This window comes from Anser brachyrhynchus (assembly GCF_964034855.1).
Source record: "Anser brachyrhynchus genome assembly, chromosome: 4".
Classification (NCBI taxonomy): domain Eukaryota; kingdom Metazoa; phylum Chordata; class Aves; order Anseriformes; family Anatidae; genus Anser; species Anser brachyrhynchus.
This window is the reverse complement of record NC_137698.1, coordinates 1464565-1482275: the sequence shown is the minus strand read 5'-3', so window position 1 is coordinate 1482275 and position 17711 is coordinate 1464565. Positions and strand designations below refer to the sequence as shown.

The following is a 17711-nucleotide window of genomic DNA, read 5'->3' as shown; positions in this document are numbered from 1 at the left end:
ATAATATCAAAAGTTTCCTTTTTGGGCATTGTCTGGGGTGGGGGGTTGTTCTTAAACTTATATTAGTCCAAGAGTAAGACCGGCTTAAAATTTACCATTAAAAATTTGGTGCTTTAATTGTTTAAAATGCTGTGACATTTTGGTGATTGGAATGCCATTTCCATGATCAAGAGGTGCCTCACATTACTAGAGCAAAAGTTTTCAAGCTGTACTTTAAGGATTCAGTTTTACTATACCATTCCCTACACAGGACAACAATTTAGACCTATTACATGTTGCTGAACTAGTGAAAACATTTGTGGTGGATTTAAAGCATCATCCAGTGCAAACAGAACATGAAGCTAGCAGCATGCAAAGCTAGGGCATCAACCTGTGCCCAGTATGCTGGTGGGAAGCTAGGAAAATGGTACTCCCTGAATTCTGATTCTGTCAGTTTAGACACAGCCTTTTCTCTCCATTAGCACTGTTACATAAGAATAACAACTTCTTAGCTTTGTGAGAAAAAAAAAATATATATATATATATATGTTTTGAAAGCTGACATTCAGAACATCCCATGCTATGACATGCAAATATACAGATTTTTTTTTCAAATTCCACTCAGATTCTCAGCCCTCATGCCACGTTTGTTTTGTACACCTCTGTAAAACTGAATTCAAGTTTACAGATAAGCTTCCAGGTCTACTTCCATTCTATAGTACCAGAGTTACACCTGTATTAAGGGGTAAGTGGCCCTGCAGGAAGTCTGTCATGGAGCTGTAAATTTCCTTCCCAATTTCTAGCTTCTGTCCCTTCAATGTATTTTTCCTTATATTCTCTAGGAAAGTGTGGTCGTTCCAAAGGATTTTGAACTACATGATGTATGTGATCCAATAGTCTCTAAAGCTCATTCCCTAATGCTCACACATTGCAGATGTTTATTGGACAATCAAGAATTTGGGACACATCAAGAAATTCCTTTTTAACTCATACAGAGAAACAGTACTGATTGTGACACGTCCTTTTTCTTTTTAATGGTATTGATGGACAGAGCCCTAAAGTATTTTAAAAGAAAGCCAAAAATGATGTGCAGACTGATTAAATGTTCTATGAACCTCAGGGCAGTCACTACTGCTCACACATGATCCTGGTCTCTCTTATAAACTAAAGCTGCCATCAGGCCATGCCAGGAGCATTTGTATTGACATGAAGCCACGAAGAACAGCTCTTTATGCTTTTTAGTTTCCATTTATATGAGAAATTTGCACACAGACTAGCACTTCTCCTGTCCCTACAAGTCAGCCCTCAATAAACCCCCAAGTATTCATCCTAAATTACAGAACTAGCCTAGTTGTTACTCTACCAATGTCATTCAAAATACCTTATGTACAGTGGTTAGTTACATTAGTTACCTTTATATGCTTTACATTAAGCACTGGCAATTCCACAGGAAGGTGAAAACACTGTAGAGTAGTTAATGTTAACTCTAAAAGGCAGAAGTTGCTAAAAGGTCATTTGGAGACATTCATTAATTGCTTGCTTTAACAGACAGTCATTATTAGCAGCAGAAATTGGCAAAAAGCACTTTTATTGTCAGAAAGCATTAAAAGACTGTCATTTGTCAATATGTACTCTTCTAAAGAGCAGCAGGCTGAGAGAATTCCATGTTTAAAGTTAAATGGGGAAACATAAAAAGACATGAATACCCTGATGTGGTTTTATCCAGCCCATTTTGGGACTGACTTGTATAAGCACCCATTATTCTGTGAAGATATGTCACAACTGAGAAGAAAATTACTGAAGTATCTCAGGTACATCAGTACTCAAGCAAAATTTAAAAACATAACAACTAGTGTTGGTTCAATGCATGAGCAACATAGGCAGCAATTTATAACAGCAATGAGGCAAGGATATCACCTCTTCCTTATCCTGTTCTGTGCATTTCCTGATACTGTCCCCGCCAGGGAAGAAAAGACATACAAGGACCTCCAGGGAAGAAAAGACATAAAACACTTTGCAGTCTCGAACCCAACAACGTTAGGGGCAACAGGAATAGAACGTTTTCTTCTTTCAGGCCTTCTCCATTCACTAATTGCTACTTAGGGAGAAAGCGTAGATGATGGCAGAAGTCCTACATCCCGAACTCTTCCTGGCAGCTTGGAAAATAAGTAGCTGCCATTGAACAACTATGGGAAGAGCTGCGGCTCTCAGGTTAGAGATAAACTCAAGTACTCCTCTATCCCCACAGGGAGGTGGACATGAACTTATTCAAAGCTCCAATGACTACTCCTGACTTTTCTCTCCATGCAAAATTTCATGGACTTCTCAACCTGAAAAGGTTTACAGCTTCAAGCATTCACATCTCAAAATCCTCCCAGACTCTCTATCTCATATACCAATTACCCGTCCCAAAGCCCCACTCAAAACCCCCAGATTATTCTGGTTCTCTTCAAGCTTCAGCTCAACTCATTTTTATGACTCTGCAAGATGGATACCTGGCACTCACTACTAGGCAGCCTTGAACCACCTCACTTATAATAATGATTAAACAGTAATATTTAGGGAGGACCTAAAAGCCTTCAGCTCTGGAGCCTGTACAAAATCTATAACAAATGAGAAACCCAAATCAGGGTACTAAGCTAAACTTGTTACACTTTTAAAATAAAATTATAAATTTTCCTTCTCAAAAAAAATAATTCGTATTTGCCAAAACCATTAAATTTGCAGGCCAATCAATCAGTGCTGGCTGCAGTAGACAAGAGAGTTTGTGCTCTTAAATTTAACTCTTCCCCTTTTTACTCCTACTTTGTACAGGCTGTGTAAATATTATGAGCACCAGTTCTTAGGCTCTTTAGGGACACTGTACCAGCTTGCTATCCTCTCTAACTGGAGTAGCAGAATGAGAAAGATGTTATCATAAACTTCAGCTTTTAGAATTTTGTTATGAGTTTTCCCAGATCAAAGAGTCTTTTTTTCTTTTTTACCTTTCCACCTATCAATTTGGGGCATTTAACGCTAAATCTGTTTCTAAATACAGATCATGAATATTTCGAGAAATAATTACTATCTAAATGAAGTTATATGGGTTTTCTCTACTTTGATGAGGGGAAAATTGCATTTTAAGATTCATCATACTTTTTTTTTTTTGTTCCAAATACTTGAGCATATTCTAATCACAGCACAGTTCAGTTCAGACACAGAAGGTGGAAAGAAAGTACAAATGCAAGTTCCACCACTTTGTAATTTTCTTTTAAGGCATTCTGATAATGGAATTAATGCACTTTTTTTTTTTTGTCCTGTCAAGTTATATTAAAAGCATTATTAAACCCTTCCCATATCTACATTCCAATAAATGTCAAGTCTTCCAATCACTAGATATTTAAATATTTGCACTAAGACTCTTTAATAATGAGAGTACACATTGCAGATCTGTATGCTGCTGCACTATTAAAGTGAGATAAATCACTTGAGGCTGTTATTCACAGAGCATTAATAAAACTTTTTTTTTTTAATCAAATCTCAATAAAATAAATTCTTTTTAACATGGTCACAATTGCACTAACAATTTAGAATTATTATTTAATAACTTTCAGAATACACAGAAGCACCATTAATTTTCTGAAGATGCTATAAGAGCCTGGTATGGAGCCATTTAACTGCAGCTACTTAACAATAGGTATCCTTCTTTCTCCAACTGGCTTCCTCTACCTCAAGCACTCAGAATCTATTTCATGTATCTCTCCAGGTTCTCTTCTCAGCAGTATGCCACCTTTCCAGCTGGCTACAGGAAAGAAAGCTTTTCAGACTTGTAATGGTTTCAGCAGTAACATCCATTCAAGGCAGTAATACTAATCCCACCCACTTTCAGGCACTGAGATTGTAGAGTCCTTGGCGTCACCTATAAAATCCCATAGGGAGAAAAAAAAAAAGGAAAAAAAAAGAAGAAATTGTTCTTCCCTCCTACCTATTCATTAACAGTTAAATTTATTTTTTAAAATTAATTTATATAGTGGAAGATAACGACATCTTTTCACTTCAAAGATTTCCATGTTCTTAAGGGACCTGTCCAGGCTGTGAATCACAAAAAACGGGATGGTTACTGTGTTACTAAAACAGTAAAACTTGGAATTTACTAAAACATTATTGGTAAATATTATCCATGGAAGAATGATTCTGATTAGCTAACAGCACCATATAGGTTTATGATTGCGAGCTTGATGACTATTTGATAACAAAGTGTTATTCGCTTCTTCTCAAAAGGAAGTTGCAGTGCATAACGCATTTGCTGAGCTTACTGATGGTTAGACCTATAAATCACCCACCATGATGCATTCTTAAGAAATAAAATCCACACTGTATTATTAAAAATTTAGTGTTAATAAAATACTTCATGGATTATTTCTGATTTTCAGCATGTAGTCAAAAGAAGACACTTAGTACTGATAAAAATGTTATTTTATATATATTTTACCAGGTACTGACATTTAATAATGACTGTAATCAACTTGATGCAACTTCTTCTTTGCATTTAAAATAAGTAAAAGATGATAGCCTTTGGTGATCCGTTTCAGATATGCTTACAGGAAGTAATAATACAAAATAATTACAAGATGCACTTGAATGACATTTTTACTTACATTTTCCTAGTTGAAATACACCAGTCATTATTATTAAAATCTGTACCTAGTGTTTCCTTGGCTTTTGGGCAGACTGAATTATTCAGTTAATCCAATGCGTTTACAAATCATAGTTTCCCAGTATTTGGTTCAAGCTTTGTTGTGTTGATTAATCTATCATGAACAAATATTAATGTCACAATCACAGTTGCACTGAAGGGAAATCCTGAGGCACTATATCTTGAAATTATCATACAGCTACTGTTCTGTTTTACAAGCACACAAAACAAATAGCTATCGAGCTACAGAAGTATGATGTGCTGTATCATATTACTGGTTTGTGAAGCTAATGTATGAAAGGCTATTCAAAATAATTACTGGAAAAGAGATAAGTAATCTTAGTTACATATACAGGTTTTATTACTTCAGTAACTGAGGAACCACTTATCTTTGACACCACTATACTCCAAAACTCCTCTTCAGCCATAAAGTATGTGTAACAGACAGGGTAAAGTATCAAGAGATCAAACGATTTACACAAAGCTATGTCGATAGGTTTAAGGCAAAACAGAAGAAGGAGCCTAGTGATACTAGCACATGAATGGTGGAAACACTTATTTTTGGAAAATAACTTAAGGTCCAAATATTATGTCTGCCCACTAGGGCGAAACCCTAGTCAGCTTACTCATTATGTAATGGTTCTAGCTCAGCACTTGAAAATTTGCCATCAGCACACCAATACAGGATTAACCGATAAAAGAATTCTCAGTTTCTAAGCGAAACACAGTCATTGACTTTTGCAATAATATTTGTCATTACTATTTTTGTTGTTATTATTTTAAAGACAAATAATTAAGGACTAATTATTATTACTAGTTTAAGGACATTTCAAAGAAACTACTGTAAAGAAAGTATTTGACTCTAAAAAGAACCTGAAAAAATAAAGGAGTGCAACAGCATCTCTAAGAAGTATCCGTTTGATTTGAATTTACATTAAAGAAAAATTAGACAGAATGCAACTGAGTAGACTGTGACTGATCAGGATTATTCAAGCACAAAAAGATGGTATTGTAAAAAAAATAATTCAATAGAAATGACAGGATAACCTTTTCTAGATATGCAGTCTAAAGTTTCATTAAGGTAAAGGTTTTCAGACTATTTTCAGTGGAGATACAGGTATTTAGATTCCAGGTGCTCCACAGACAGCTCATTAGTCACAGTGCTCAGTTCACCAGGTTCCTTCCACCTGAGAAACTGCACTGACAAAAAAAAAAAAAGATTGTTAATTATAACATTTGTCTGTATGCCATTTTCATTATTACAGAGGTCACAGGCCTGTGAGTGTCAAAGGATGTCCTCAGTGAGGCAATAAAAGTTGGCATAAAACAATCTTCTAAAAATATAGCCCATATTGTAAAACGGCTTGAGCATCACTCCTTACAACTGTTCCATTCGCTTCATACAAAGACATCACTTCAGCCATATGCAAACATCCACTCAGTTAATGTCCACTTCCCTTCTGATCTAGCATGCATTAACATTCATCTCCTAACAGAGAGATCACTCCTATACCCCTTCATTTAGCACCAGGTCAACTAAACTACAAGATGTCTTCCTGGAACCCTTACAACACTGTAACTCTATTGTATTTGTCACTGCATAATGATTTCCCTATTTTTATCTTTTCATCCTTTTTTTTTTTTTAATTATTAGTAAGGTAGTAATAGGTAGTAATAGGACAAATATGTAAGGTAGTAATAGCATAAATATGTTAAGACCATGCCAAATAAGATTCATTTTAACTCTTTAAAAAAAATAAAAGCGTTTCTGGATTGTCAGAATGCTTTTCTGCCTGGTATAGATGGACAATCTATAGAGATAGACAATCTATAGAGAAAGGTCAAATCAAATGTTAAGAGTTATTAAAAAATCATCAGCCAAAATCCCTAGGGATATTAAGCAAAACCTTCTGGGAGCAAACTTTCTACATTTCCAGACATAAATCAATCTGCTAAAAATACACTACATAGCTGAAGTGTGAAAGCATTGCTTTTCTAAATCATAGCTTCAAATGTCTAATATCCTTGTTAGTTGTTTCACAATGAGACAACTGCTAAGCATCTGCTTGCCTCCCAGTTCCCAAGGGAAAACCTCACTCAGAATTTAGGATTTCTGTCTCTCAGAGCTATCACCTCCCACCCTATGTAGGAGAGGTTTATCCAAGCAACTGTTGATCTATAGATGCCACTCTTACATTGATAGCCCCTGCAGCCCCTGCTCAAACAGCAATTTGTGTGGTTCTCCTTGCCTGTTGTTGTGGTTTAACCCTGTTGGCAGCTAAACACCACACAGCCGTTCGCTCACCCTCCCCCCTCCCTCTCTGGGATGGGGGAGAGAAACGGGAAAGTGAAGCCTGTGAGTTGAGATAAAGACAGTTTATTAAGACAGGAAAAGAATAATAACAATAATAATAATAGTGATAATGATAATAGTATTAATAATAATAATGTGTAAGAAACAAGTGATGCACAATGCAATTGCTCACCACCCGCTGACCGATGCCCAGCCTATCCCCGAGCAGCCGGCCCCCACCCCGGCCAGCCACCCCTATATATTGTTTAGCATGACGCCAGATGGTATGGAATACCCCTTTGGCCAGTTTGGGTCAGCTGTCCTGGGTCTGTCCCCTCCCAGCCCCTGCTGCACCCCCAGCCTGCTCGCTGGCAGGACAGAGCGAGAAGCCGAAAAGTCCTTGGCCTGGTGTAAACACTGCTCTGCAACAATTAAAACATCAGCATGTTATCAGCGCTCTTCTCATCCTAATCCAAAACATAGCACCCTACCAGCTACTAGGAGGAAAATTAACTCTGTCCTAACTGGAACCAGGACACCTGTACAATGCTCTCACTCAGTGAGATGCTCAGCCAACAGCTACAGCTTCAGACACTTCCAATCTTCAGTAAAACACTGAGTACACAGCGCTGGAAAGGGGCCTTTCATACAAAGAGTGCTTTCAAACCTTCTCTTCAGAGTGTGTCTCAAAAATAAAAGAGGATGTCTTTCCTATTTTTTTCTTGTCCTTTTTTCACCCTGGAATTTCTGTGACCCTTAGCTACAGATTACAGTGAATGCTTGCTACAGACATGACTAGGCAAAGCTGACTGGCCCAGGCTGTTATGGCACGCTACAGTCAAAGCTTTGCATCACTTCATGATATAACAGGAATACCTTCTAAATACAATTAAGTAGTATATGTAAATTGATGCACTTTCAGCTTTCCCACTAATTCTTCCCCATACATCTCCCCTTTACCCCACCATCTATTAACAGTGTAGTCTTCAGAAATTTAATAAATGGGGAGGCAGAAAGATTGTTTCCTCCTTCAAACTTCAGCTCTAAGGCTCATTTGCAAACATAAAAAACACTCCAAATTCTCACAAACTAATCACAGTTTTACCTTAAAATGTCCTGGTCTGACGTATTCATCTGTGGATTAATTAGAGGTTTAAAAGAGCTACACAGACACCATACTTCTGTCTAAAATAAAGACTTCTTCCTAGCTGTTTTTCCTTTGTGGTTCAAGAAACCACCTGTTAAAGTCGTAACAAAATATAATTAGACTACAACTGCAGCTAGTTGCATGTTACCTGCTCTATTTGCAAATCCTTGAAACTTCTATTTTGTCCTATTAGCAGTTTGGATTGTTTTTCCCTTCTAGCAGCAAGAAGGGAAGAAATTCACTTTAAGAACTTAATATCTCATTAGTCTTTCTACTGAATATGCTGCTTAGCCATCACTAGGTTGCTAGTTACTAAACTTCCCCTTAGTAAGCCAGTTGCTTGCTAGGTCACATATTATTTTTCTCTGTACCTAATAGTTGGTACTGAGATCAGATGTATGCACACCATTGTACTGATACTGTAGATGGCTACATTTAATAGTTAATGACTTGAAAGCTGACTGTAAATTAGTCCAATATTATATTCACATTCTCCCTGAGGAAATGTAGAATACTTATGAAACACTGCTTTTAAGTTTCTTGCTTCAGTCACTGAAACATCTATTCATTTTAAAGAATCTATTAAAGTTCCTGCAATTTCACATTTCACTTCATGACTATATTCAAACAAAATGAATTATTTTAGTGTTGAAGCATTTTAACAGGAATGTTTAAAGTATAAAAATTATCCTGAATAGCACTTAAACATCATGATACTTAATACTAAAACAAGCGTTGCCTTTTCCTTGTAGCAGAAAAGCAAAGACAGAGGAATGACCATAGGATGTATTACTTCTTCACAATATCCATGATAATATATTAAATACTTAGATGTCTGGATAGTTTCCACTTGACCACATACCTATTGAAACATATACGTATTTTTTGAAAAAAAAAAAAAAGTATATTACATACTTTATCAGTCTCATATTAATGACACAGAAAGTAGATATCATTTGGCACAAGAATGCACTGGATAAAAACAAAACCAGTTGTCATACCTGTCTTGGTTTTAACTGGGAACAATTTTCATGCTCTGTCATAGTGCCTTAAGGCTATAACATTATTAAAAACAGATGACAACTTGAATCCTTCAGTGTTTGTTTGTTTCAAGTAAGGAAACACCTCTTGTAAATTGATGTTTTAGTAGCAAAAAGACAAAATTTGGTTTCTGTCACACTGTACTATGAAGAATGCACATTCTTTTCAAAGCACCTTGGCTGTTGAAAATGCAAGGTCAGCTTAACCACAAAATAGCATATGATACATCTGGGAAGCATTAGTTAACTGCAGGTTAGTTTAACTGTCAGACAGGATACTAGGTAAAATGATGATTATTTCAAAACAGCATGTCAGCTAAGTGTTCTGGAAGGGCAGAGGGCTATTATATAAAACATCAAGCTTGATCAGAAAGTGCAACCAAAGGATGGTTGAAGGAAGTTCTCTTTGTGACAAAATAAAAAGCTATGGTCTCAGAGAGAGAAGAATGCTCTTACACAGTCAAACTTCAGAGATGTGTACATCATAACAAGAAGTGAAATTAAGACTTTTTTTTTGTGTGTGTTTTCTTGCAGGCTGCTGGTGGTTGACTGCTCAACAGCTGATTGTTTTGGAAGGACCTTTCCTCTGCAATCCTTTGCCATGGCTCTCGCAATGAACTTTATCCTGTTCGTAAGTATTAAATATTAAATTACACCAATATTTAAACACCTATATTCTTTACTACAAGAGCCTACTACATAAAAAATATCAAAAATCTATATTAAAAGGAAAATAACAGCTCAAACAAAATTGTATAACTGGAAGCTCACTTAATACCTCACTACTTTGACTTTATTCTATTGCCTGCAATTCTGCTATTTGTGTCAAAAGCAAGCAAGAATTAGATATACGCATTCTGATCTTAAAAATTTATAATTCATTTATATTTTTATAGTTTATAGAATTTATAGTTCATTCTAGTGCTTAAATTTACCACTGCGATTTTTTAAGGTACATGCATTTAATGCTTTTTGCAGGTAAAATCACATGAAAAGTCAAAACAAGTCACTTTCAGAATAGGCCTAGATGTCAAAACATATAGTATAATTTCTGAAAGGTAACAGGTCCAGTTCTAAAATGATGTATTTTCTAAGAACTAGATAAAAATAATAAACATCTACAAAGAAAGCAAGTCCAATAAAGCTCAACAGCATTTTATTTTTACATGGATGAGTAACTGAACAGTGTAAATGAAAGGCAATTGGCTGACAGCAACCTGGCTCCGCTTCAAATAATAAGTATTTGTAACTATGTCAACACAAGAAGCTGTACAAGATGGAAAGTTGGATAAAGCAGTAAAAGTGTTTGCTTGTCACATGAGTGGTACCAGAACTGGCAACTGCATCTCAAGAACTAGACTGTGGATAGTCTTCAAACCCCCTAACAGGCACAACTGGAGGGCAGGCAAGTAGAATGACAGTGATGCTGTCACTGATGGCCTTTTCCTGGCCTAGATGCCAGGAAAACAGGATGATCTGAAAACAGGAAATGCAAAGCTGGTTACAAATGTCTATGTCAAAGAACTTTATTGCAGCTATTTTTTTTTTTAAGTTCTAATCCAGCACTTGAGAACAATATTCATGTGGAGAACTTTTGCCTGCATAATATGCTCATGGGTTGGTATCTTCTAATGCACTGTTTTTAAAGTGAACACTTTTATTCTAGTACGTTATGAACAAGATCTTCCTGCATCAGAACCACCAAAAAAAAAAAAAAAGAAATTAAAGCAAAAGAAGTAAAACTCATTGCACATGAGAATGGAATGACAGGTCAGTTGGCAAAATACAGTCTCCCACAAACAACAGTATGAAATCACTCAGAAATCTGTGTGGTAGAGCTAGATTTGTTTTCTACACAGCGGTAGGAAATAAGGAAGAATTTTTTGGTGTTGTATTTTTAAAAAACATGAAACCAACTCTATATTTCTTAGCACTTCAGACTTCTCTTAGTTGAATAAGAAAGGTATGCAGATTAATGAAGAAAAACTGAAATGAAGATTTTGGTTATAATCTGAAGATAATGTGTTAAGGCTCTTACTCATTATGGGCTAAAATATAGCTTAAGAAAAATATGCCATGGTTATGACGAAGAAAGAAAAGCAAACAATTCAATGTTGAAAACACCAAAGGAGCAGAATGATAAACCAGGTCAGTGATGAAATTATGCAATAACTTCAACCAATTTTAACTAATACTCTGTCATCTACTTTAAAAATATAACCATTACAAAAAGTGTTACATTTCATTGTTGTTGCTCAAAACTTTTGGTCAGAAAATTATGGTCTAAATTACAACTTAATAACCTATTTTTGGTATTAGATGTGGTGAATATACATGCTTCATTTAAACAATTATGTCATTAAATGCTTGGATTTAGGATTTTCGTAGTCCATCTGCCATCCAGTGGCTTTATGGTTGGAAATCTCTTGCTATAGCGAATGCGGTAGCTGATCTCATTTACATGCAAGCTAGCCATCATTTAATTCCCAATATAATGTATAAAAAGAAATCCTATTTCAGTACTATCCCAAATGCACATGACAGCACAAATAAAATGCTTTCAGCTTTAAGGTGTCCATTACAATTAATTAACCATAAAGTCCTTGGCATAAACTGTTAAAAAGCCCTTCCTTTTGAATAAATGAAACTCCATCAAAATTATGCAGGTACCTGAACTGACTGCAAATGAAACCAATATTCATTGGCATTTTTTTACAAACAAAGACTTTTCTCTATAAAATTGTTTGACACAGGATTTTACTGCCTTGAATTTCTAGTACAACAGGTAGCATAATGTTTTTACTAGCGGATAAGGATATGAATCCATGTTTTATGACAGTTCAAGAGATAAGGCCAGTAACAGGAGCTAGGATGAATATTTTATGTCAGTTTTATGTCTTTACAAAATCAGTAATGCTATTTCACAAACGTTCAAAAAAGTTTGTTCAGTGTCAATTACAATGTCCATAAATCAAGTAATAGCAAGAAAATCCTACCTTCTCAGAACTATTAATAATACATAAGCAGAAACAGCATCCAAATAGACTATACGCTACAAATATTTAAGTGGTAGGGATGAACTCCACTAGTGGTAAGAGTATCTGGTCTGAAAAACCTTCCAAAAAAACTAAAACTTCTTTTCTTTAGTTAAAAGGTTACTAAGTTTACAAAAGCTCAAAACTTTCTAATGAGTTCCTTCTCCCTTCAGGACTGGAACACCATAAAAGAAAGGCAGCATTTCACCATATGAATTCTGCATTAAATGTAATCTTCTTGACACCTCATTTGTCAAGGTTAATATTTGCCTTTCATTGTCCACAAAAAAAAAAATCTGCTTATTATAGATACTAAAGTTAACTGGTATTTTATAGGAGAGTCAGCATTTGCTGTGTTATGAGCTCTGCATTGTAGATATTTTAAACTGTATCCTTCCTTCCTCTAGGTGAAATTATTTCTTTAACCCTGGTTATTCTAGGTGTCTATTTTGGGATGGACCTATAGGAAAATAATTGCACGAAACTGTCATTAAAATACAAATGAAAGAAAAGTCAGCAGAACTATACTCAGATTCCTTCACGCTTGTTTCACAGCCTTTCAAATATCAGCACTTAACACTTGTATTGATTTTATAACAAATGTATATGAGATGTAGAAAGTGCAGACTTTATTTGCTCTGCCATGTTCATTGCTGCTTTTCTTGCCTACATGAGTTGCGGTGTCCCAATAAGCATACCACTCCACTACCATTCATCTTTCTTTCTGTAAGTTTCATTTTCAGTGTAAGCATTGCCCAGCTTCTCTTAAAGCACTAACTGTAGCTAGTTCGGTGTATTATAAAAGAATGAAACCAATGATTTAATTTTCTCTAGAATGCATTACTTGAAAGAGAGCAGGTTCTGGAACACAAAACATTTACTGAAGCAACATTAAAACACACTGCCTGTCCCTTCACCCTCAGCCTTCATAAAGTTCAATGGATTAAAGTAATAGTATGAAATTATTTTGTCTAACTGATGATGGTAGTGGGTTAGACTTAAATAAAAGACTAAACTAGTGGTCAAATCTTCCTAGAATATCAAACACACAGATTTACTACTTGTTGAGGTAGAAGTAGTAATAACTGAAGAAGTTATTTATATACAGACAGCATCTTGTATTACGGTATGCTAAACCATCAGCAAAACTGTTAGTAATAAGGAGGACAGCAATGGTATTTCAGTGTCATTATAAACACATGTCAAAATATCAAAGGCGATAATTTGTGCATTCATACTTTGTCTCTAACCTCATCCAGATAAATGCCATTGATAAGGTGCTTATATCCCCTTCGAGAAAGAAACTCGCATACTACATACTATGATAGGTTACAACATACTAAGATATGTTAGTTTCTTGAAAATTATTTCATGTAATGTGTTTAATACTACTAAAACTAACATTTGCCAGAAGACAGCTAATATTAGGTGTCAGACAGAACATCTGAACTTATTCTCAACTATTCTGCTGGAGAGACATCTACCTATTTGTCTAGCGGGTCATCTCAGAACCCACTGCAAACTGACAAAAGACTGTGAGCTCACACTGACATAGGCAGTACATTTTAAAGTCATTTTAAGAGCTAAAATATTTTATTTTGGACAGCATATTAAATTGAAAGAAACTGATAGCTGTGCGTTGTATGCAAAAAAAAATACGTTAGTACTGCCCGAAAAAAATATGCTAGTATACTTTGAAGAGTTACAATAAAAATAATAATAATAATAAACACTCTGGGGCTGCTGTTATATGAACAGCTGCAAATTTTCCATGAAGGCTGAGGCTGTTCCAAGAGACTGAAGAGATGAAAACAAGATTTCCTGAGTTAATAGTAGCTACTCATTTAATCTAGGTCTCAAAACCGTTCAGAGTCTGCTGAAGAAAATCACGTCCCAGAAAGCCAGGCCACGCCACGTGCCAAGACGCATACTTGTCTGGGCTTTGTATAGCTAACTACCAAATTGCTCAGTATTACAGCCAAGGAAGGGATTTGACACTACTCACTAAGTTTTTTGTAAGGATGTGACTGCAGCTTTTTCATTAACATTGTCACCATTTCAGCAATACTCTATATCTTTGCAGGGAGATGGGCTGAAGAGAGGAAGAAATAGGTGTACTCAATGCATTAGGTTTATTTTGATAAGTTAAAAAGTTTCAAACTTCTGATGCCCATTCAGGCACTTCACCATTCCAGTTATAGATTTAACTGCTTTCTATACATACATGTGTCTGTCAGTTCTAAATTATGAGCCTTGGATAAAGGTAGCAGTGTACTTGCATAAAAATGTACTTTAAGTCATATTATTTTATCTCTATCCTTTACCTGGGTTTTGAATAGCCTTCAACACTGTAGTTTAGATCACAGGCTAATCGGACTTCAGGGAGAACAGAGGAAAGAAAACATTCCAGCCTTTTGATAACAACTTTCTCAAATGCTTGACATTTCAAAGTGCTTTTCCTCCCTCTTCAGAGGGAGCAATCCCCTGCTACCTTTCTTGTAGCAGCAGGACAGTCTAAATATGTACCACAAAACATAGCAGATGGTAACACAAGCTGTTCTGTTACTACTGTGCACCACCAGTGATACTGGTTGTTCTACTGCTTACATATTTGGGGTTACTGGCCAGGGTGCCTCGAAAGAAGTCAAGTGCTACTACAGTGAGTGCTGAAACACTGTGTAAAAACCTTACAAAAACCACAAACTAGAGTTAGATCAGACAAGAAGACACCAGCTCTAAGACCAGCAAAAGTCTACAGTAAAAACTGCTTTATTGCCAGCCATTATAATACTCTATGGCTGAACTGAAATTTATTACATCTAGCATAAACTATTATCCACATTTTGTGCTTGTATATAGTACCTCAATGAGTAAGAATGCTTTACAAATTAAAGACTAAAGCAATTATCCTGAATTAATATAGAACTTGGGTAGCTTGTTACAGAGAAGGATGTTTCTCATCGTGGGGTAGACTTATGTCATAAGGCTGATAATTAACAAAAGCAGAGAAAAAAGGAGGGTTGAGAATGAAGTAAGTTGGAGCAACTTCAAGTTAAACAATCTTTCTTTTTCTTATTTGCCATTACATTTAAGATGTATCAAGAGGCTGTTAGGAAAAACAAACAAACAAAAACTTAGGTGAAAAATAGAAAAAAATATACCAGCACTGACTGGACAATTGGAATTCTCTGAGAGAGATCAGGACCACCAGCCTGGTGGATCTGGCTATTCAGAAATTAAATTTGCCTCAATCCCAAAACCAAAGTCCCAGAAGTTCAACTTTCCTAATTGTTCTCATTGTCTAGCTAATAGAAACCCTTGGCTTTACTAAGGAAATGTTGAATTAGGCAACTAAAATATGTCTGGTTAAGAGAAAACAAAAGAACATGTGATTCTTACCACTTCCCTCTGATGTTCACTCTCAGGCAGGCTAACCCCACACTAAAGAGCACCACTGCTGAAACTGTCATGCATATCCTCAAAAGGAAGAAATACCACAACATCCCTATTCTATTCTCCAGTTTCCTCCACTGCCAAGTACACTGTGCCTCTTCAAGCACTGTCGCACAGATGGCACACCTCATTTAAACAACAAAGTGTCTAGAAGGAAGGGTATGCTTCCTCAACAGGCTGCAAAAATGGGCTGACAGGAACCTCGTGCAGTTCAGTAAAAAGAAGTGCAAAGTCCTGCACCTGGGAAAGGACAACCCCAGACACCAGGACATGTTGTGGGCCACCTCCAAGAACAGGACATGTGAGGAGGTATCTCAGGAAGCACGTAGGGTGAGTGGATCCCAAGCATAACCTCAGTCCTTAGCCTAGGGACAAAATCTGAACAAATCTAATGGGGAAAAAGAATGCTTTAATTCCCGTATTAATGATAAGGCCCAAAGATATTGAAAACCTGCCATTGGCAAATTCTGTGACAATATTTGTCATAGAATTCCTTTCAGTATACCTGTAGTCTGTCTCAGGCTAGTACTAGCACAGGTGTTTGTAAAGAACAGCCAGAGTTGAACTTATTGTATAAAGCAGACAGCCAAGAAAGTGAACAGGCCTCAGGAGGTTTCTAACAAAGACCATTTATGTTCACAGGCAAATCAGTTATAAACTTCAAAGAAAGAGAAACCAAACCTCACCACGAGCATATCAGTCCTCTTGCTTCTTATGTGAACAAGGCTTGCAGACAAAAACAAAGTGCAGCTAGCTGTCAAATTAAAGAGAGACTACTTAAAGAAAATGACTTGGAAGTAAGGATAGATTAGTCTATAAGCCTTTGAAAATTTCTATTCAGCAACTCTCTAACCCACAAACTAAAAATAAGAATTAAAAAAATATCCTGAGTTTTAACTTTGATCTTTTAGAAAAATCTCACTGTAGGAGAAGGCAGCCAAATTAGCTTTAAAGGTCTGGTTGATTAAAGGTTCAGCCAAAGGTAATGCTTGTATTTAATTCTGCAGAAGATACCTCCTATCAGCAGGAGCTAGATGCCCATTTCCAGTCTACCGCAAACAATATCTCAAAATTTATGACACTTTAGTACAATTGTAAAGGCATAAGTCTTTATATGGTGAGGTGTAATATGAAATTACTTTCTAAATCAAGACATCACCATACGTGGCTTTGACTTAAACTGCATTGCTGAAAATGCAGGCACCATGCTAGCATATATGAGGAAATGCAGAAAGAAAAATATGTGGCTCTTAGAAAAAAAAAAATGAAATTAACACGTTTCATGAAGCCTCTGAAAAATAAACCCATAGACTAGAAGGGTAGTTTTTCTGATTACAATCAGTCATGGAGAGTATTACTGTAAATGAAACATCTTCTTCCTTCAGAAGCCATTCTTCTCCTGACATAAGCATTGTATCACTTCTGACCCGTTACTCCCTGATCAGTCTTGTCTCCAACTGTGAGAGGTGATGACAATAAAAATATAGCAATGAATACAGAAGGCATTATAAAATATTAAAAACTTCAAAGTTTCATTTTTAAAAGGCTAGCAAAAACAAAGGACAATCAAACGGTGATACAGCAGAAATCTATATATGTGTAAAACACTGCTTTGTTTTTTGTAATAAAATTAGTTGACTAAAAAAAACTACTTTAGTTGAATACTATCAATTCTGATGCACATATCAGCAACTTAATAATAAGCAAATACTGGGGGAGAGGCATGAGCATAAACCCAAAGGATACAAAGGATATTAGGTATGCCTCCTCTGTCTGAATAAAATACAAAAAACACTGTTGCAGAAGTATCAGCATGCTAACTTTTCCCTTCCCACAAATAATCAGTTAAAAATGACCTGCATAAGATGACAAAAACAGTCTCATCTGTAGGTCCCAGAACTGTATCAAGAAGGCATCTTTCTGCACACCAGGGTTCCTAAACTGAGGGCAGATGGACCCAGACTGCCACGACAAAGCACCACAAATCTAATCCCGCAGTCTGTAGCCAGAAATGCTGCTGAGTGTAGCAGGAAGGGAGTGGGGGGACAGCACTGGCCACCTTTGGTCTGACGTGTTCTCGTGCCTCCGG

The 17711-nt window shown here is 36.2% G+C and overlaps 1 protein-coding gene across 5 annotated transcripts in view; it reads right to left on the bottom strand.

The window, feature by feature from the left end:
- Positions 1-1651: 1651 nt before the first annotated feature.
- The window catches only part of LOC308193791 (uncharacterized protein), a 70151-nt gene continuing 54091 nt past the window's right edge, over positions 1652-17711 (bottom strand). For 2 of the 5 annotated variants that reach the window (XR_013949925.1, XR_013949931.1), the window contains one exon: positions 10206-10610. The gene's annotated coding sequence lies outside the window, so the exon portion shown is untranslated. The other 3 variants (XR_013949924.1, XR_013949922.1, XR_013949923.1) reach the window with 3 other exon arrangements.